Genomic DNA, 21402 nt, shown 5'->3' on the forward strand with positions numbered 1-21402 from the left:
AAAATCCAATCGGGACTTTCTGGTTCCACCTATCAATGTAAGAATTAATTGTCTAAGAGTATTGCGGTTACTCAAGTATTGCCAGTAATTAAACTTTCCAATCTGATTTTCTTCCCTGCAATCACACTTTTTGGAATGGCATGGGCGGAGTTCTCAGAGCACCCAAAGTATAAAGTGAATAGCTGTGGCAATCAATGAGTGAGTCAAGAAACTCCTCCGGTCACAGTGAAAATGCCATCAATCAATTGGAGAGAATCTCGGTAATCTTCTCTCTGGCATTTCCTTTAAGACTCTTCTCCAGAAATTTGCCACATGAACCAAAACTGTCTTCGCAAGTATGATCGATTAACACTTCAAGATGGTCTTTTTTTTGTTCAACCCCTCTAAAATATTTATTCAAATGCTTTTTGTGCCACCCGAAGAAATTATGCTTCCTCAAGGATTTGCAATTGTCCAGGATTTCTACCTGAATGCACAGATTCCATATGGTGAGAAGGATTCGGAAGACAGGTTGCAGTCTCTCCAGTCAAAGAAAATCACCTTAGACAGGGGAGGAGAGCGCATGAAAAAATGCCGCATTGAAACCACAGGAGAAAGAGGCTTGCAGATGCTGTACACAAATACACTTCAACCCTCAGAGCAGCAATATAATCACTTAATCCCTATGTATCAAATTAGAGCGTCTTGTGAAACACTTAAGAATGCTTTGTGGCCTTTGATATCCGCAACCTTCAGATCATGTTTATTTTGCCCATTTCTACGTCTGTAATCATGTACAAAATGCTCTATAATCGCTTTCATGGATGGGAAACCCCCGCTCAAGAATGCCTGAAGAGGGTGAAGAAAGAGCCAAGAAAATGTGCGGTCGAGGGTGAGACGACACTTGTTGAATACTAAGTAAATTTATATGACTCAACTTGAGGGGTTGGAGACCCTTATTCATGAGGCAAATCCACACAAATAGCCTCTCCATCGACATCCAACTTCAACCCCCTTGAGGAAACTTCTTCATGCTCAATTATGTCGACAGCGTCTTGGGGTCGGCAAGAAAGTCAGACACTCGAGCGTCGTCCCCTCTTCGTGACCCAACCCCATTCCTTCGATTAGTGGAAGTGTAAATGTTTACACTTGAGTGACAAGATGTTCTTTCTTGTGATTGTATCACCATTGTTTGTGTGCATCTTCACCTTTTTTGCCAGTGCCTTCGAGGCCTTTGGCAAGCAGTGGGCGTGAAAAGGGGTGGTTTTCTTGATTTCTTCTTCCCTCCTTCGGTGGTGATCAACAAGTTGTTGAAATATGAGCAGAGGAAATTTTCTTGAGAACTGTTTGCCTTCCATTCACCGCAATTTCTGTGGCATTTCATCATACATAAATACTTTTCCCATAGAATGTATTAATTAGCCAGAAGGTTTCCTTATTTTCTTTTCAACTTGTGTATACTTCTCAAGCCCTTTTCCCCCCCACACACACACAGAAAAAAATCTTCTAAACCCCCTCATTTCCCGAATGAAATGCATTTAAGCGATTGAGAGATGGAATATCGCTCAAGAGTTCAAGTATGGGAGTTATTAACTTCCACTTGCGCCACCCTCAGGCAAAAGCCTAATAGTCCATAAATCCGCGTATGTTATATTTATTGGGTAAACAGTTTTGAGAAAAGCTCATTGAAAATTTAATAACTGCGCCTCAATGCGGCGGATATTGTTGAAAGTTTCCGCCCAGGCTTTCTGCGCGCCAAACTGACGATGCGAGGAAGCCAACTGTGCTTGCAATCTAACCTGCATCGATAGTATATGTTATGACGCACTAAATGGCATCGACTCCGGGTCCACGGACGAGCGATAAGAGCGAAATCAATAACGTGATTAAGAGTCATCCATGGGAAATTCATAAAGAATTCCTTCTATGTCCATAACTTTTTGCCCGCCAATGTGTGGATGCTTTTTAGCAAAAATGCCGAAGCTATATGTGGATTTTTTTGCTATAGAGAGAGAGAGAGCCGAAAAAAGAGGAGGGAAGGCAGGAAATATTAATAAAAAACACGATGAGTGGTAATTTCTGCTTCGATTCCCCTTTTCCCTGTGAGAGAAATGCTCATGTAATTCACCCTTTCTTCCTCTTGCGAGGGTGGGTTTCGTCCATCGTCTGTTGTCGAAATGTGGCAGTGGAAAAAAAACTCACTCTTGCAGAATTTGTTACAAATATCATGTTCAACGGAGGCTGAGAGAGGGAAAAAGTGCACAAAATATCCCTTTAGCTTGCAGCCATGTGATACAATGAACATATCCAAATGACAATTCACTGCTAATATTTTCCGCATTCTCTTATCTTTTGCTGCACACAACATTATATTAGTGGGAAAATGTTCTCTGTGGACTTTTTTGCGCCGCGCTCTCCTCATATTTTTTTCCCACCCCCACTAAGGTTTTTGTCTCTCCAATGGCTGTGCGATGTTTTTTCTGGCAAAACCATCTAATGAGGTAAGGCGGAAAATCTCCACGAAGCTTATATTCTCAGACTGACTGCTTTGCTATGCACAAAAAAAGCCCAACATTTCGACATTGGAAAACACCGAGCCACATTTTTCATCATTGCCGGGATGCATTATGCAAAAGTAATTTTAATAGTCGAGATTAAAAATACCTCAACCCACACGAGTCATCTTTGAGTTGCCCATCGAGGGCGAGAGATTGCATCGAAATGAAGCTCTTGCAATAATGCAAATAGAAAAAGCTCCAGATGGATCTCAATTCGCTTCATCTCCATTCTATTCCTTTCTTCCTATTTCACTATTACAATGGTGAGAGCGCAATATTGCTTGGGATTAAGTACAAGGCATATTGCTTAAACCCGCTCTTTTCGGTGATAATGCTCGCTTCGGTGTTTGTTTGCTGAGGAAGCATATTTTTTAAGAAGTGGAACTTCTGTTTGTCTGAATGATTATTGGGTGTTTCCAAATTACCTGATCCTTCATTTAAACCCAAGGGGGAGATAATATGGCTCAAATCTGTACACTACTTCCTAACACTTCCATAATTGGCATGAAAAATCCATAACACTTCCCAGGAGTGTTAGATTATATGCATTATGCAAATTATGCCATTAATTATGGTTTTATGTCCTGGATTTCAACTGGAAACTAAATGAAATTAAACTTACAACCTTATTACTGAGGTCTTCAAACAATTTTTCTTCCTCTAATTGCACTTTTAATGTGTCTTTTTTGGCAATAATTTTTGAACAACATAGATATTCTTAAAGGATCTTAGTTAGAATCTGTATATCTCAAAATCTTAGCTGTTAAGTAAAAAACATTGAGGTTTTGTCTGACTTTAGTGCTGTTTTTTATCACTCAGCTTCCAAAATTACGATTTTCATTGACTGTGAATGCGCAATTTTACTAATAAGTGGAAATAGTATCTATTTTAAGCTGTTATTTAGTTTTAAATAAATAACGTAACCTAGAAAAATATGTTAAAAGACAGATCTAGATAGAAATAGATTTTGTAAGAGTAAAATCAATAGAAATTCAATAATACTAACACTTCTGGCCGTATTATCTCCCCTTACACCCATTACAAATTGCATTAAGATTCCCGCTTTTGTTAACGAGATTTTCCACATTTTATTCAATACGAAGAGCCATTATTTGCATACCAATGAATGGGATTTTTACAAGAATTTTTACATTATATTCAAGGCAAACTTCTGCACTTTCCAACATCTCTTGGATATGTATTTAAAAGGCTCCACCAAATCGATATATTCAGTGAGCCTTCGAGGGTTTTTCTCGCAGTGTTTGAACTCGGTCAAAGTTTCCGCTGTGTTGGGAGAGTTTTGAATCCCTCTACAAGTTGGCAAGTGGCGTAATGCTGAACAATAAAATTAAGCAAAAAGCATGACGATGAGGAGCTTTCCGCTTGAGTTATCGCGAACCGCGGATTGGACTTGGCGAAATGTTTCTCCTCCTATTGTGCGCTCGCGGGGCGAAGCTGGCGCCAATCGAGACAATGCCAGTCGCTGGCTTCTTTGTGGGAACTTCTCGTGCCGGAAGTGGGAGTAGTCAAGAACTCACTCCGGCCGGTGGGGATGTGTGTGGGGCCAGAAGACCGCTGGAATGTGTCGCTCCTCCAGCGCCAATATTGACTGTGTGAAGCCTCGCGTGAGGAGAATGAAACGATGATCTCAGCGAAGCAGAGCTTTGTGAGAAAAAAAGCACTGGCGCGGGAAGTGTTCTGTTGTTATTTCATTAAGAGTCATCTCGTTGGGTGTCTTCCGCATGGCGTCACAGAGTGAGAAAAGAGCCCCCGACTTCTGATGCCCCAAAAGCACGAGTGGCAAACCTCGTATTGGATTGTGTGGATTGTTTTCCAGGGAAAAAGAAGTGGAAATTGGATTTTTACTCCCAGAGAGCGAGAGATGTACTTTGTGTAGGCAAAAAGTCTGACTGCTTCCGAGTCCATAAGCCAAAACTGATTGAATCTCATTGTTCGGCGTGCTCAAGTTTTTATTCAAACATCCGCTCACGCGAATGTAAGGGCAAAACGCTTGCGACATTTCACAGGCCGGGAGGAGGAGATGCCATTGCAGGGGGTCAAATGTCATTGGGAGGGAATGGGAAACTGGATTTCATTTATCAACCGGATAACCCTTCGAGGGACGACGGCGATCAAGGAGAGAAGAATCTCTCCCCGCCCAATCCGGACCTGTTCAATTAATAAGACCGCGATAGAGTAATACTTCTGTTATGTGCGGCAATGATGAATAGAGCCAGACTTTTTACGTGCCGAGTTAGCGATTCGCAGAGAGGCTGAAGGAGAGAAAAAGCGACATAGAAAAGTGTGGTGCGACATTATAAATACATTTTGCCATGAGAGCAAACAAGTGGAAGGCGCAGAAATGACCGGAACTACTCTCGAAAGACCACCAATCTATTTATCATTTTGTAGGTGCTGCGCGCTGTATTTGGAAATTTCAGCAGAAAATTACACGACAAAGAGGTGAAACTGGACAGAATGGAAGGGAAAAAAGAGCAATTTTTCCACGATTTCTCCTCATATCGCGAGGAGGTAAAAAAGGCCGAATGTAATTGCTTGTAAAGAATATTGTGGAGCGATTTTGTCTACTCACGACAATACACCGGATATATTGAGGAAGTTTGTGATTCAGATTTTGTACTTTGGCCTTTTTGTTCGGCCTCTTGCAACACTCAAACACACACACAAATACACACACTCAATTCCAGAAGTTCTGGTTCATGAGACACGGAGGAGAACGCGGGAAAAAGCACCGCACAGCAAATTACTTTGCTGATCTCACCCATTGTCGATCCCTCGTGGATTTTGTGAGAATGTGCACGAGAAGCGGAAGTTGTTCCGCCCACACTTCACGTGAGAGCCACCTTCTGCGTATTATTATCAAAATACCGGAGAATTTATTAATTGACTTCTATACAATCTCACGAAATTTGCCTCACAATAAAACTTGCCGCATTTGCATATTGAATCCCTCCTTTTCAACAATCGCCTTCTCAGAACGGAGTCTGATATCAGAGACACATTATGCGTATTTAATTCACTTTTTGGGGTTAATGGGCGAGTGATTTCCTCAGAAATACACCAGAAGATATGCATTCGCCAGAGTCGTAATATGACGAATGGGGTCAATTATCTCCTTATCACTAAAGCATTTCATCAAAGAGCATTTATTAATTATCTCTCTAACGAACTTATTGACGTCAGCTTTGCTCTCATTGGTGATGAAATTATAAAGAAAAATACACAAAAACACAACTTTCTGCAAAACAAAAGTGTTCGAGGCTCAAAATCATCAATATTATTGTGTATTTTACATAATTCCTTTAAAGCGCCATCTGTAGGCAGATTGAGTAAATAAACACGGGGCTTTTTGAAAAGAAATGAAAATGTCCTGTAAAATATTCCAAGTTTGTAATTAATTGAAATATTTAAACTAACAAAAAATAGTCATAAACGTACATAATAATAGATTGCGAAATGTTCTGTTTGTGGAAAGAAGGAATTTTTTCCGCATTTCTAAAAACATATTTTCGCTCACTGACCTTCTAGTGAACATTCACGAAAAAAAGCTTAGATATGCCACTCAAAAACTCTGAGTAATAATCAGAAAAGCAAATCCAAAGTGAAAAAGCTCAAGTATGAGACAATTATTAAAACATCATTCGTCATTTTAAATAGCAATTACATATATTATAAATATGAATTTCCCGTTCAAAGGCCATTTGTTCTGTAAAAGTTCGCCAACCTCTGAATTAATTTACCACCCGTGAACAAACAATTAATACAGCAGCGCGTTTATTCAATTAAGAACACTTAACATTGGGCTAAACTGACAATATTTTTGCACTGAAAAAGGCATTAAAGCCCTCAATTTTCCAGGTGAAGTTGTACATTCACGCACGTCTGTTGAAGCCCTAAAAAGCGCACAAATTCGCAGCTTTTCACTCTTTCTCTCTCTGAACACACCAAAAGCACGCCCCGAATATTGTCAAAAAGTTGATGAGCACAGGCTAAAAATACTCGGCAATTTTGTATATATGTTGAAAAGGTGATTGTGGGGGTGTTTTTGATATAGTGACGAGGCGGAAGATATTCTTGCGAAGTGATTGGCACATTTTTATTGGAAAAGCTTTGGGTGCAATTGCATTGCCTCTTGATCGGCACTTTCCCTTCGTGCACTTTCACCCATGAACAGTTTGCCTTTCTCCTGCCAACCTTTTCGCGAAAATGGCATTTTGCAGATACAATAGGCGGTTGTACAGTGTGTTGATGGGGTGGGCGCGCGAAGGGTGGTGAAAAGTCGCGTGCTTTTTGCATTTGTACAGTCGTCAAAACTATCGAGAGAAATGCGATGACATGCCCAATTGGAGGCAAAGGAGCCTCTTCTCTGCCATCCGCATATAAAACCCATCAAGGCAACTAATGCCAATGCACAATTTCACAATTCTTGACGTCTCGCGACTCTAGACTTCTCATGCAAAGCCCATCTGCACTGCAAACCATCATATACAATCCCCTTTTTTTTCACAATCTTGACTCGTGTGACGGGGGCGCCAAAAATATCACACGACACAGAAAACGGCGCGCAATTGCAAATGTTCACACGAATTGTCTCACAGTTGATTTTTCGAGGGTTTCTCCACACTTGAGCTTTTTCATCACTTGGAAATATAAATGGGGAAAATGCGGGAAAAGTTGAAGGAAAACTCACCTGACACGAGTGACGCAATAAGTGTGGTACAATAGAGTTGATGATGTGTGTGGTGATGTTCTCTGCAAGAGGGAAAAGCGACACATTACCATTTTGGCCAACAACAGATCACTGACCGACGGCTGGTCAGCCAGCCGCCGAAGGGAGGGAAAATTCACTGAATTTCCACGGAAAATCACCCCCAAATTTCCGGTGTGTGGATTTAAACGAGAAATCGCCCAGACTGACTGAATTGCCAGTGGCAGAAGACAGTGAATTGATAAGATATCGTGGGAGAAAAGGGGGCGTCTAAGGAGCTCTCAAGTGTTGAGATAAAGACGAAGAACGCCCCCAAAATACAACTTCTTCCCATCGTTATTCACATAACTGAAAATTCACAGCACCCAAAAATCTCCGCAATTTTATTTTATCACATCAACGCGTTTTGCAGCACTTTTTTTTGATTTTCATGGAAAAATTTTCAACTTTGGCAGCGACAATAGGAAAAAAAAACAGATGAAATGCTATAGCACTTATCAATACGCTTGACCCGCTTGACAAATTATATTTTCCGTTTATTCGGAAAGCAAATTAAACTCGTCATTTTGCAACTTCAATTTTATTCACATTGTAGCTTAGAATTTTCCGATAAAATTCTGCCAAAAAATTGTCAAGTGTGCCGAAAATCATAACTTTCCCACAACTCCCTTTTTTCCTCTGCATTCCACCTCTAGTGACACATTTCAGGCGACAAATTATTTTCTATCAATTTTTCGTGCTGATACAAGAGTGAAACTGTGCTGTTGAGCAGCACATCTTTTGCCTACACTTTGGCGCTTTTTTCTTCAAACTCTCTTTCACACTTGTGCATTTTTCTGTGATGTGTTTTTGATCCCTACCAATTTAGCGAATGTCTTTGGCCGCAGAGACACATCAACCGAAAGAAGAGTCACCATTAAGTCGTTTCTTTGGCGTGTTCAGGGGTGAAAAATGTCAATTTGGTGGGAATCCTATCACTTTGCTTTTTCGTTCTTCTTCTCTTTTCGGGGCGAGAAACGCGCACTTTCGTCAAAGGGTTGTTTTTTCTTCTTCTTTCCACTGAATCCGTTTTCTTCTCCTTTTTTATTATATATTTTATATTCTTTAACTCTGTCTTTGCTCAGGTGATTAAAATGTCTATATCGGGATTTTCACATTTGTTTAACACTACGTGATCGTCACATTGTCCGGCTCCACTGAGCCCTGAAACTGTCTATTGAGAGTCATAATTGTAAATTGTCCACTTGATCAACTGCATTGAAGACATATTACCACAAAATAACAATTCTACCACCTGCCCTTGCTGCAGGACTCAACGCAAATTACGATGGGGCGGCGTGTGTGATTTTCCGGGAGCATCTCGCGAGCATCGCGCGATCCGCATTGGAACTGAGGTAGTGGTATCCAAAGTCGTTGGTCACTTTTACTTAATGCCCGGAAAAAATCACTACAACTGCCGAAGAGCTTCGGAAGCACAATGTCCGAAAATTGTGTCTCCAAAAGAGTCCACTACACACTTTGCCTCGATGCAAGAAAAGTCTGCCCGAATGGCCCGCAAAAGCACGTTACTTAATCCTTGTGGGCCGCACACACTTTGGAAAAATCGCCGCAAAAAACTGTCGCTGTGAACAGTTGCGCTTAATTCGAGATGGAAGAGTTGCGAACTCGGCACCAGAATAGGTCCGAACTGTAGGAGCGTCTGCTTAGATGTGGTGCGACTTCCTGGAGTGACACCATATAAGAAGGATAACTCCTTGGTATCACCCAAGCCGAGCGTCCAATCTCTCCCTTGTTCTAAGGGGTTGCTGCCGTATCGAGGGGGGCTGAGCACAAGAACGTGCTCTCCAGTGCTCAACGACGACTGCGAGAGCCACGACGGTGCCGACGAAGAAGACACCACACTAAGCTGAAAGGGGTGGTTTTATTCCCATATTACACAAGTTAAAGGAAATTTCGTAGTGGGGTAACTTGAGACGATCGGCCAGTATTTAAAGTCGGTTACACTTCTCTCCTCTGCACCACCCGCCTTTGCACATGTGTAGTTATATATAACTTCTCGCCACTATATAAACCCTTACTTATATGTATATGTAATGCCTCTTGCCTTCCCTCTTAAGTGTGTATATATTATGCGGTGGCCCTATATCTACATATAAATTCCTTTTACGCGCGCGTGACCGAAGATGTTGTCGCACTGAACGGCTTTTGCAGCAATCTCGCTCGACTCTTGGCTAGCGACTGAAGAAGACTTGAGATTGAGGCCAGGGTGGGAGCGACTGTGTGCGGTGTGTGGAAGCGCACAGGACTAACACGTTCCTCCGGCAACCCCATTCCTTATCGGCGCTGTCGTCTCCGTCGTCGACTCGGACGCACACAGTCCAACTGCAGCATCGCGGCGCGTGTGTGTGCCGACGTGGGGCAAGAAAAGGCCATTGGGTGTGAGGCGAGCGCCGTGCATGCGCACTCAGCGTCGCACAAGATCACTTACATCCCTACCCGACTCCGGCCACCCTCGCATCTTACTTGGCATCCCTTCCCTGGCGCGGCGCACACCAGCGCAACCCCCGAGCGCCGCTTCTCTCGTACATAAGACACCATCCCCACTCGCTTTCCGGAAGGGACTCGCGCGCCCTCCTCCGCCGCACTTAGCATAAGGACAAAGGGTGGGTATTCACCTAAGAAGGCTGCCGCTCAGAGCGTCTGTGTCCATGGGACAGATTCTGCGAGCTTTCCATCATCGCCGGTGGAACGAAGCATTAACAGCAACTCGTTGTCTCTCAATTGCACTCTTCTATTACTTGGACATGTATTTGATTTACTCTTATTTCTCTTAATCTACTGTTTTCCCGTTTCGATTCTCAAATCATTTAAATGCTTATTAACTTGTGTATTTACTCTTCTTCTGTTTTAAGCTTTCATGCTCTTCTTTGTATCATGCAGATGTATTTTAAAGTGAAATTTGACGCTCTCGATCTCCGCGTTCTCTCGCTGGTAAGTCGAACACGGATGTTTTTGTCTTACTTATTATTAAATACTATAAAAATTAGATGTTACTTCTTGGTTGTTACTTTATGTTGCGCGCACGAATTCTTCTGGGCAAAAAGGAATTTTGGCAACGAAAGTTCGAACGTGAAGTGTGACTGGGAAAATCAGGTGCACAGAACTGAAGGAATTTGCCTCTTCAGGACACTTTTGCAGCACAAGAAATTGGACAAAACTCAACAAAGCGATTTCTCGACACTTTTAGAATTTGGTCTTTTACTCTTTTTTTTTTCTTCTATCGGACTTGGTAAATTTTTGCCTCCCTCAAATACTCTCAATGCCCGGACTGGTGGTTTTTTTCCGCTATTATGTTGTCAAAATTGAACTTTACATTCGGTTTGCAAACGACAGGATACGTGATTTTTTTCTGGTTTTCGCCTTTCTCATTTTGATATTTCAAATAAAAAATAAGAAATTTGACGCCGGTTGTATGGCATCGCGCGCGACGGACGGCGATTACGCGTATTAACAACGACGCTGGAACAGCGTGACTGAGCGTCGCGGCGCGCCAGCAAGAAGCATTGCTAGATATAATCACATTGTGCCCATCGGACGCACATATAGATAGGACATATTTTCCCGATTGCCGAGGCGCCGCGCTTTTTTTCCCTATATACAAGCCCCGTTTTCTCGCTTTTCGGGGCATGATTTTTGGTTTGTCGTTGCAACAAAACTTTTGTGCCCCGCACACACTTGTATGGGTGCTCCGTGGTGGGGGGTGTGTCCGGACGTCGCGGCGCTTGCGTTTTCCATATCGACACTTTTTCGCTCCGCCTCCCAACGCTTTTTTCCACCTAAAACGCACTGTCAATGTGTGCTGTTGGAGATGCGTCTCATCCCCGCCACATGACACTCTTTTTTCCGGAAAAACGGCCTGCAAAAGTGCCTCTGAGAGAGTGTTGAAGCGACGTGTGAGTGTGCGAGAGTGGAAGCTTTTGCGTGGAATGAGAGAGCTTTCCCGACACTCCAAAATACTCTCTCACCTTAGACAGCCTTTTGAGGCTGAAAACCTCTTCGTGAAAAATCTCGAAATCCACATCAGAAAATCCGATAAACAATTAAAAATCGTCAGCAGTTTAATATGACTGTTAAATGAAGTAAATCAACACACAAACAGCCGCTTCGCGCGCATACACTCACCACCAGACGCTCGCTTTTCCATAAGTTCTGTCTTTTTAGTCGTTTTTCCTACGTTCGCTTCAGTTGACGGAAAAAGCCCCAACTTTTATATATAAAAATCCAAATGAGTTAAATGTGTGTCATTGATTTTTCAGCAGCGAAAGCATCTCCCACATAGAAATGCTCTTTGTACATGGGTGGCATTTTTTTATGTGTCCGAGGCACAATTATATGCAACAATCTCGCCCCAACGAAGGAGAAATTTTAATTAAGTTAATTTTTTGAAGGACACTTTTTGCATTTTTTCACACACACACACACACAACACACACGCTTTCGGGATCATTGCCATGCTGTGGCGAAACGCTCTCGTCCAGTGAGCATCTCTAATTAGTGTCTGGCACATCCTGGCCGCAGAAGGGTCCATTGTTCAAGGGATTCGTCTTGGGGCCTTTCTTCTTTGTCCGCGCGCACGGAAACTTTGGCGGAAAATCTCTGCGGTCGCAAACTTTGCGCAAATCCCGCGCATTTTCTTTCTGGCCACCCTCTTTCTTCATCCGGACAAACGGCGCGACAAAAGCACCCGCGCAAAGTTGCTCTTTCCCATAATCTCATTAAAAGTAACACAGAGTCTTCGCGTCCTGCGATGGGATTTCACCAAGTCCTCTCTCTCTCTCTCCCACTAATTAATATCAACGAGACTCACTGAAACTGCATGAGGGTCGATGCAAATGCCAAACCATCACCCTTTCCGCCAAATCACGCTGAGCATTTATTTTCCTGGAGGGCGATTGACCCCCTGTGCGCGCGGCCGAGGGTTTGAGGACGAATCGACCGGACATTCCCTTTTGTCTCTCGCCCTTTTCCACCCTCCACCACGAGCGAATGGGTGGATGGCACGAAGGCAAGAATATGAATTGCGGAGGAAAGAAAATAAAGAATGCGTCCGCCACAGTGCATGGCTTTAATTAGAAGAATATTATTCTACGGAGTAGCTTTTCTCAGTTCACGCAAAATAGCCCTTGTCTAGCAGCAGATCAAGGGGGAGATAGAGCTCGTTCAGAGAGGTACATCAACGCAGGGTGAACCATTCGTCCTGTGTGAATACAGATTTAGAATCAATGAATTCTGGCTCAAAAAAATACAAAATTCTCAAGCATTTAGCTAAAGAACGCACTAAGAAAATGTAGAACAGGGAATCAGATTTAGAAGATTCTTGATACAAAAGATAATTTATTTCAAAGATTAATAACCGTTTCAATGTAAATTAGTTAAAGCTATAATTTTTCTTCTAGTTTTCAGACTAAAATCACCAACATTATATGATAGTTTTGTACTACAATTCATTTGATTTGAAATTAAATTGCTGTGACTAAACGTTTAAATATAGAAACATTTATTTATAAAACATTAAAAAAAATAACTTGCTAGCAATGCCCTGAAATAGAGTCATTCAAAACGTATACAATTTATATCCTCTTGTGTACAAATAGAAACAAAAAAATATATAATAATCGTTCTTTGGTAAATTTATTATTAACAAGGTACAAAAGGATCGATTTTTTATTTGGCTAAAACGACAATTTCCATTGAATAATAGATAAGTTGTGTTTTATCCCGTGTAATTCCCTGCCGAAATCCTAATTACTTCCTTGCTGCCTAATCGGTCTAATCTCACTCCCTCGTGAGATGTCCAAATTAAGCCCAATTAGTATTTAAAAGGATTAATAAATTCTTCACTGTGACAGACACAATGCGTGTCTTTCTCAACTAAATATCTGGACCCTCATCAGCATTGGCATTTCCACGGGATTTTTCCATCGACCCCTGAGAAGCTTACCATGTAAATAAATTTAATTGAAAAGCATCTGGCTTTCGCATCGATGCGATGTTTTCTTGCTGGTCAGTTTGCCACTTTTCGTGGCGAGTGTGTTTCTGTGGAGAGACAATTGTCTCGAAATTGGTCAATTTTCAGTTCTGCGGTGGCAGAATTTATGTGTCCATCTGGGCTGGTGGAGTTTCTTCCATTGCGGGATTCGATGGGAAAGTCGCACAGACGAAGGTGCCTAGAGACAATCAATTAAGCCAATTGCTGTATTGGCGCATTAATGCGACCGCACACTTCAGACGATGAGAAATGGTGCGCCCACATATCGGGAGAGACACCACCTCAAACCACCGAAATACAACCCCTGACTGTATTGTTTATCGCGCTCTGTGGTTCATTCGCTGGCAACAGGTGTTAATATTGTGATTTCATTGAACACCATTGATACATGATTCCGAAGCGCTCAGGTAAGCGCCGCTGCAGGCGAATCCCATCCCCAGGAATTGTATCGCCTTCGTCTTTTTTCCCCCATTCCGCGCACCGTGCGGATCTCCAATATTTCCATTCTTTTTTCTCCCTGGCGAGAGCGAGCTTTCACCCCAATTTCAATACGCTCCACCTTTTTGGCATTCCTTCTCGGATATCCCATCGATTTGTTTGCGGTCCTCCGCCAAAGGGGCCAACATTGGGGATTGATAGCGAGTCACTTTTTGTCACTTTTCACCCCTCGCGCGATCGCGAGCCACATTTATTCTCCCATCTCGCCGTTGAGCTGCAGAAAAAGCCAATTACTGACAATATTGCATCACGGATTTGCCACACCAGAAAACCCACCCCCGCAGCTGGAATTCCTCGAACACCACCGAAGCGCTTTTTCAATTAATTTACCTCCAATAGATTGTTGCAAGAGATTCAAATTAAGTTATATCGTTCCTACAGCACCAACTCTGTGCGACTTGAGCCAATTGCAGTGGGGGGAGGGTTTGGGGGGAAAACAATCAGTGTGTTGTGGAAGTGTTTGCCTCAATGAAACATTGAGTGGATCGATAAATTAATTGTTGATAGATATAATCCACCTCAATTGATGCCATGGATTAAATTAGACTCTGAGATGGTTTGTATCGTCTTAAGTGCTTAACTTTAAGATGTTCGAGCATTCACCCCATGAGAAAAGTTCAGCAGTTAGACAATTTATCAAATATTTACCTCTTTACATCATTATAGTTTTGCCTCTATTTTACCACTTAATCACAAAGTCAAGTTGCTGTGAAGATGCCAAAACGTCATAAAATTACTCACTCATGACGTGAACAGGGAATAAAATGACTTGAGCGACTAAATATCAATTTAGTCTGAAAATTGAATCAACCACCATAAAATAAACATCTTACAAACGTCCACCCATCAATCTACCAAACCAGGCGAAACCTACAAGAACACACTCTTCGCCTTGGGAGCGCAACGAGGCGCAACATAAGGATACAATTAGGAATTTTTACGATTAGCCCAATAAAAGACCACCCTCTTGAGACTGTGACACGACGCGCGGAGTCAAAACCATATGACCGAGGAATAAAAATGCCCAAATTGATTTCCCCCGCCCCAGCGAGGTCTTCCCATGGTCAATAAGATAAATCGACACCCTTTTGTTTGCCCTTAAGTGCGGTGCCTTTCCCAAAATTGCGTGGAAGATTGTATTATTGAGACTCGGGCGTATTGTTATGGGCACAATCAACCACCTGACATGTGGAATTGTATAGTTACTTCTGCATGGGATAGTTGACCCCTCATTCCCCACTCACGAATGATTGAGAATTCTTAAAGGATAGTTTACAATGCGGCCATTGAAAATCTGACGTCATTGTATCAAGTGCTTATAGTGTATAAAATTTATTGTCCCCACACGCTCAAATCCCGAAGCACTTTTGCCCTTGCCATTGAGAGTATCTTATGTAAATAATAGTTAAACTAACCCCATGAATCTTCACTGCTTGTTCCAAAATCCACCCGAGCTCACCCACACCCGGCGACCCTCCTGATCTGATGAAGCAAAGACAATCCTTTTCACTGCGGAGTATCTCTTAAATGCCACCACGTAGAGTGTATTGTGCGCCCCTTGCGAACCCATGGCTCTAAGGGTGGCTTAAGATTATCATATCTGATTGTTGGGCAGACTATTTTGCGTGCCCGAATTTTCTTCGCCATCAGAGCCCAATCAAAGCCTTTCCCAATCACTCTCCTCTCTGCACATCGCCCTCCTTGGACCATCATTGCCACACAAGCGCCCAACACTTTGGGTTTGAGAAGCCATGAAGACGACACAAGCCAAGAGTGTGTTCTCGGCAAAAGGACGACACACACACAAACCATATCAAATCCAAGTGATTCCAGATAAAATCAAATTGAATGCTGGCAACCCTCCTTTCTCCACACCCTCACACCCCCGCCAGGCGAATAAGAACCCGTTAACCTTACGTGTTACAACACCTTCTATTGTCCCAAGTTCTCTCTCGTGCTCATACATTAAATGTTGCGGAGAATCATCTTAACTTTGTGTACACTGGGACGCACCCACAAATGGCCAACGATGAAACTTATACCTGTTTACCATTTATTAGTCGTGTTTCTTAATGACATTATCCTTTTAGTACGTTCACCCAGCCCACCCTCAATCCCCATGGCGAGGAGGAATTGTAAGAGAGAAGTTAGAATGCCGGCTTACCATGGAGTATTTTAATAGAGTCTCAACTTTTATGGAGAAAACTACACACGCTCAAGAGTTGCTGCATTTGTATGACAATTAGCCGGCTCAAAGTGCACACTGAATTTGCATATCAAGCTAATCTTGTGATATTTAAGGCGTGTGAAGATCTTTATGGCTGAGAAATTGCTGTTTTTTTTTTTTCAAGGGGAAGATAAAGTGCCTTTAATCTATACACCATCTTTTAACACTTCCATAACTTCTGTGAAAAATCCTTAACACTTCAAGAACGATAAAAGAGGCTAAAATCCAGTGATATTGAATCAAATTTTAGTTTTATCACCATGAAAATTAACCGAATATTGAACATTTCATAATTTTCTTCCTATAAAATAGCACATGGAAGAACTTCCACTTCCTACTGATCTGTACACCACTTCTGATCATATCATCCCCCTTGGTTTTTGCATATTTTATTTCATCTTGATTTTATACATCAAAAACATGTAGTTTTATTCCCAAGAATTACTCTGAGTCTCTTTAAAGATCGGTTCAAATTAGCTTTATCTATTGGATTACGAAGGCAGAAGAGACAATCAGAGAGCTCGACACTTTTCAAGAATTGATTTGTGGTTCCCACAAAATTCCTATCATTCAATTTCACTTCAATTTAGCCAACGAAACAATACACAAACTAATAACCGCAAAGTGTCAGGAGCAGAAATCCCTGGACGCGACCAATAGATTCACTCACTAATTGGTCCAATGGCTATTTAATCGAACCAGTCCCCAGCCCCCAAAGAAGGTCTCCTTTGACAAGGAGGGTCTCCTGAAAGTGCGGCAAAATCATATCTGCAGAAGATAATCTGCCTTCTGCCCAAGGAACTTTAAAGGATGACCTCTTCCAACACTGTCCATCCGATCCCTCTCCACATGCCCAAAGTGTTTTCATGTCCAGGAGAGTGAATCCCGCAATCATCACCATCTGGAGATGACTGATGACTAAATTTAAAGTGTAGACTAAGAAACAAAGCTCCTCCACTTCTCCGCACATGACCTTTCTCTTTCACTTTGGCAAAATGTGTAATTGAGTTTCTATCTCGCATGATTGACACCCTCGCAGTCACCTAAACTTGCCCCTTGCCCACCCCCCGCCGACCCTGCGCTGAAATGTGACGAAAGTGGACGTCAGAGGGTTGAATGTATTGAAAATTGCAAGACGGCCCTAATCCAGCATTTGAATAGACGACAAAGATGAGATGGACACGTCTTACAAAAGCCACTCCAAGCAATTCCGGCCCAGCAATCAACATTTCTCATCAGATATGAATTTAATGACACAGACTCGCTTATAATTTCGGACAGATAAGGTGAAATGGCCCGAGAGCACCTCATTCCACCCCAAAAGCCACCCCTGAGATCTCCTCAGGGTGAAACTTTAGGTCGGCAACGGTGCGGTGCATTTTAATCGTGTGAAGGAGGAATCATTACCACTTCGATTGTTAGGGCGGAACTTGTCATAAATTTGCAAACTATACAGATGAGCTTCAAAACATCCCTTGATAACACACCATGTCATTCGGTGAATTTATTAGGATATAAAAATCTTTTGACCCGAAAAAAACTGCACTAATATTTCACGACGACCAGCTAAATTGAATATTATTTTTTACGACCAAGATTTTAGCTGAAAATTTCACCAGAGATTTATGCCAAAATTTCAATAAACCCACAGCAATTCTCTTGAGAGCCAATTTTACCCCCGACAAATGAGGAAAATTCTTTGTCACTCCTGTGAAATTGATTAGCTAAAAGTAATGCTGGTGATTATGAGTGTGTGTGTGTGTGGTAATATTAATTATTGCCATGAAAAAAAGCAAGCGAGAAGGTGTGAGAAAAGCCACCCCTTTGAGTCCAGTCATATTTCTCAGCGCCGCTCGGCGGACATGAGAAATGTAGGCGAAACAGAGGTTGGCTTTATGCATCCCTTAGGAAATTAAGAATACAAATTAAATTTCGTGACATTAAAAAAAGTGGTCGTATCCTTGGCGGCGGGGTGGGAAGGACGAGGAATTACCGCGACGTGGACATGCAAAAGGTGCGGTCCTCGCGCACATAAAGTCACTCGTCGTATGGAAAATAATAATAATAAAAAATGAACATGTATCAGCGCACCGAAAGTATAAAGTCTGCGTAACTCCCGCCACCCACCCGCCCATCTTCAGGCATTCACCCGACGTGTGAAGTGCGGACGGAACGTCTAAGGTGTGGCCATATCCTTAGGGAGTCCTCTTCACCGTTTCGTGCTCGTATGTAAATCGTCAGAAAAAAACGCGTGTAGAAAGCATAGACTTGTGGATGGTTGGGATTAACGTGAAAACCACGACAAATTGTATCAACAATTTGTCGAAAAATATTGGTGAAAACACAGCATTTGTAATTTGTAATTTGTCCACGATCATCTCTTTCTTCCCCTCGCGTTTCGTGTATTTTCCTTCCTACTCGCACAGTGGCTGTCTCGACATGTCAGAGTCAGACGCTGACAAAGTAGGAAGGAAAATACACGAAACGCGAGGGGAAGAAAGAGATGATCGCGGACAAATTACAAATTACAAATGCTGTGTTTTCACCATAAGAAACGTCGCTTAAATATCAATATAGAAAATTGTGTAGAGCCTAGAACATGTATTTCTAAGTAAAAGTGTGTCAATATTTCCTTGTAAAAACTTAAAATTTTCAACACAAAGCGCAAAATGTTGTATTTATTTGCAGTATTAAAGAAAATGAATTGTTCTTTGCATCTGTCTTCACTAAATAACATCCAAAATAAATTATTCTTGCGCTTAAGCTCAAATAATTTGCATAAAAAAATAGCGTAATTTTGTGTTCTTCTTCCGGACACAAATGTGGAAATTGCAGACAATTTTACCCGCACGATCGCAATAGCTGTGCTGGATTTAATCCCATCGGCGCGAATTGTGGGCCACCCCCCGGGGGAGCCATCAGAAGCACGGGGAGCACCTTGGCGGTCGAGGTGGGGGTCAAGATACCGTGCCCGCGAACAAGCCCACGTGTGCCAAACTGTCCAAAGTCTCCAAAGACTGTCCGTCAAGCGGGTGTGCTCGGGGTGGAGATTTGTCTTCATCACCCCACCGGGGGCCACCATAATTGTCCCGGCCTAATGACTTATGCGTATTAATGAGTTCCGAAAAGGGTGGTGACGTGCGTGGGGTGAAAACATTCACGTCAATTCTCTACAAATTCAAACTAAAGACAATTTCTCACTCTCAACAGCAATTTATATGCTGTGTTTCTTCCTCTGCTTCTTCACATTCGATTAATTAAAACTTCACAGCGTGCGAGGGTGTCTTACTGCGTGTCCAGGGGCCACTGAGAAAATCGAATTCACGCAGAAATTTGATTGATAGCGAATTGGCGAGGGATGATGTGCAATTTTCTGGACGTCTTCGTGAGGGATGACTCAAATGTTGGGAGAATTTTGCTTCCTCAACAGTTGTAACCCTTTTCTTTGCATTCGCCCTCCCGCTGTTAATTCCGTATATATGATTTTCTACCCTCCGAAGAAGACTCACCATCTGATATACAAAATGCACATGACCACAGGCTATTCGATAAAGGGGATAAACTTCACAATTTAACTGAAAAGTCTCTCAAAGTCTTCATTACATTTGCTCCTCTCTTCATGCTGTTTTCGACTTTTTTTCTATGCCCTTTCAGTGAACTGAAAATGTATGGAAATCACACTGGAAAGCGTGATCAAGGCAAAACCTTGGGTGGCAATTGAAAAAAAAAAAGAACAATCGAGCATACTTCCCACCCTCTTTGACCCATCAAAGAGTGTGGAAACGAGCCATAAGCAATGTTGTCATGTCGCGAGTAATTTCTGATAGTTTTTCCTCCGTGCGCTGTGATAAAACATTAATGCATTCAGGGATATTTTCTAATACCATTTTCCGTGGACGAGAGAGTGCATATGAGCTGAGGAGGGCGGGCGCGAAATCAATATCACGAGGGAAGAGATTAGATGGTGATAAGAAAAGTATAGTGTCGCCGACGCCACGAAAGCTCTTTGTTTGTGCATTGGGGCACCTTTTTGTGCGCCCCTCGCGCCATTTGCGGGGGTGGGAAGATGCAGAGGGAGCGAATGGATACACCGTACAGGAATTAATATGCAGATAATTGTAGACAAGGCATTATTGTTTGTTGCTTCTACACGGACAGAATTGGCGGCTTAATTCTCTTCACCGGAATTATAATCTCATATGATTCCACATTTGTCTCTGCACGCAACACGACTCATGTTTTTCCCTGTGCGCTATTGGCGCGCTGTGGAAGGCCACAAGAAGCCCATATTGTGAATGCAATATTTCATTATATTGGGGCGAACACACACTTTATCTTGATGGCAGGGAAAATTGATTATCAGCAGAAAGTGGATGAATAACAAAAACAGGTGGTAAATATCGTAATATACTTACAATTCTAAGACTGTGTCCAAATAGTTGAGGCCTATGTTGAGTACGAAGGTGTATTTACTGAAAGAATAAGAGAAATCTTCACTGAATCACTGGGATAAAATCACTTTTCTAAACTACACGAAGCGCAATTGCACTCCACATTCGTCAAAGGCGAACAATCAAATGAGAGAATTTCTCCTAATCGTCAGCCTTTGGCAACAAAAAACCAACATTTTTTCCCTCTCATCACTCTTTTCAAGGCCGATAAAAGGCACTTTGAGCGTCGATCTTGTGGCTCTCTTTCTCAACCTTCTTCACACACCGACTCGTTTCACTGTCCGACAGTCTTTTTTTTCCTGTGTGCCGTTAGGAGACTCTTGGCCCAAACTCGAGACAAACACACCGACGAGATGAGTGAGAATTTTTCGACAAGGCGAATATTCCACAGAGAAGACCGAAACTATGAACCTCATTATCGATTCTTACATTGATTCTCAAGGGGAGAACAAGGCTTAGAAAAATAGATTTCAACATACATGAGCATTTTGGATGAACTCCGGAGAAATGTGAAAAGATAAGAGACTCAAATACAAGTTTTCACAGATTTCTTAAACAGTTAGCAATTTGATTCTTTTTGCACAGTGCCGACAAACAAAATGAAGCGCAGTGAATTTTTGCAAGGGGGAAATAATACAGTCAGAAGAGGTGTAACAGTTGAACGGGAGTTTAAGGAAGTGAAAGTGTTCAAATACTCACAATATTTCATTCCTAACTTCTTCTTTTACTGCAAACTTATTCTGAATCATTGGATTTCTTTTGATTTTTACGCAGCAATCGTAAATGGTCATTAAAAATACCCAAAAAAGTGGTTCTATTTGAGGCATAATATCTCCCCCTTGAATTGATGTACATTATACAATAAATTTTATTTATGAAAACATTGTTTGTTTTATTGAGTAAATATCATT

At 42.0% G+C, this 21402-nt stretch overlaps 1 protein-coding gene across 5 annotated transcripts in view; it reads right to left on the minus strand.

Moving 5' to 3' along the window:
- The window catches only part of LOC132260442 (homeobox protein prospero), a 104648-nt gene that overhangs the window by 45803 nt on the left and 37443 nt on the right, over positions 1–21402 (minus strand). For 2 of the 5 annotated variants that reach the window (XM_059758549.1, XM_059758544.1), the window contains exons 1-2: positions 8127–9549; positions 7249–7310 (exon numbers count right to left, since the gene is read on the minus strand). The gene's annotated coding sequence lies outside the window, so the exon portion shown is untranslated. Of the gene's footprint in view, positions 1–7248; positions 7311–8126; positions 9550–9941; positions 10811–20455; positions 20513–21402 lie in introns of those variants that run through there. The other 3 variants (XM_059758545.1, XM_059758546.1, XM_059758547.1) reach the window with 3 other exon arrangements.

The sequence above is a fragment of the Phlebotomus argentipes genome, unplaced genomic scaffold, assembly GCF_947086385.1.
Source record: "Phlebotomus argentipes unplaced genomic scaffold, Phlebotomus argentipes genome assembly scaffold_18, whole genome shotgun sequence".
NCBI lineage: Eukaryota > Metazoa > Arthropoda > Insecta > Diptera > Psychodidae > Phlebotomus > Phlebotomus argentipes.